Here is a 1,616-nt window from a genome sequence, read left to right on the forward strand (position 1 = left end):
TTACAGCACATTTTTGACTATTATTCCTTTTTTTGAATGAGGAATAAAATAATACAGGCATCTAAATGGAAGTTTTGTATTTTTTTTTTTAAGGATAATCTTTGCATGCCTTGATCTACCTTGAAAATGTAAACCATCTCACCTACATCTTCCCAGCTCCCTTGTCTGTGAGGTCAGATGTACTATGTATCCAGGCTTAGAAGAGTGTCTGATATATAGTAAGTGTTTAATAAACATTTCTTGTTGGAATAATTTGAAACTTAGCCAAGTATGACCTAAAAATGTAAGTGATGTCTTAAAGTGTCTCCTTAAAGGGGATGACAAAGAGAGGGCTTCTGTAGGGACAGGAGGGGCCTGGCCCAATGCCAATGCACCTTCTGCCTCCCCCACTTTCATGTGTTTGCTTCCCAATCAGGACATGGTGCAACTTATTTATTCAGATCTTGAATCCATATTATTATATTTATTCCTAGGTATTTTCTTGTTTTCCTAACTATTGTGAATAGAGTTTTATTTTTTATTCTTAATTTTCTTTCTTTCTTTCTTCTTTTTTTTGTATTATAATTTTCTGGTTGGTTATATCCATTAAAAAGAAAGACTGCTTTGTAAAATGTACCTGTTTCTAGCCTCATGACAATCTTCTTAGTAGCTTCCATGGTGATTTTTTAAAATAAATTTTTAAAATTTGTGCGTTTCTGGCACAGAAAATGATCATTTTGTCTCCTTAACTTTTTTACAAAATTGAGGCAAAATTTGCATAACATAAAATTAACCATTTTAAAGTGAACGGTTTGGTGGCATTGAGTATAATTATAATGTTTTATTAATATAAGCACTACCTCTATCTAGTTCCAAAATGTTTCCATCACTTCAAAATAAAACCCCATAAACAATTATATCTCATTTATCTCCTTCCTCAATCCCTATTACCAATCTGCATTATGGATTTACCAATCCTGGATATTTCATATAAATGGAATTATAAAATAAATAATATTTTGTGCCTGGCTTTTGTCACATAGTATAAATGTTTTTGAGATTCATTGATGTTACAGCATGTATCATTCCATTCCATTTTATGAATGTTTCATTATGAGTATATACAACAATTTGCTTATCCATTTCTCTGTTGATAAACATTTTTTTTTTCTGAATTTTTAGTTATTTTGACTAGTGCTACTATGAACATGTGTACATGTATTGGTTTGAGAACCTCTTTTCTTTCTTTTTTTTTTTTTTATTGAATGGTAACTGTACATTAATGCACTTCTGGGGTACAGTGTGGTGTTTTCACACACAATCCGAAACACTTCCATCAAACTGGTTAACATAGCCTTCATGTAATTTTCTTAGTTATTGTGTTAAAATGTTCATATTCTACTCTTAGATTCACTTGTACCCTTGTAAGATAAACCACAAAAGTGAGCCCTCCAATCTCCCTCCCTCCACCTATTCCCCCTCCCTCCTCCTACCCGTATTCTTGGGCTGTTATTAGGTTATAGCTTTCATATAAAAGATTTAAATTAATTTCATAATAGGGGTGTGTACATTGGATACTTTTTCTTCCATTCCTGTGATACTTTGCTAAGAAGAACATTTTCCAGCTCCATCCATGT

This window comes from Otolemur garnettii, unplaced genomic scaffold, assembly GCF_000181295.1.
Source record: "Otolemur garnettii isolate 467f Iridium unplaced genomic scaffold, OtoGar3 scaffold00088, whole genome shotgun sequence".
Lineage (NCBI taxonomy): Eukaryota > Metazoa > Chordata > Mammalia > Primates > Galagidae > Otolemur > Otolemur garnettii.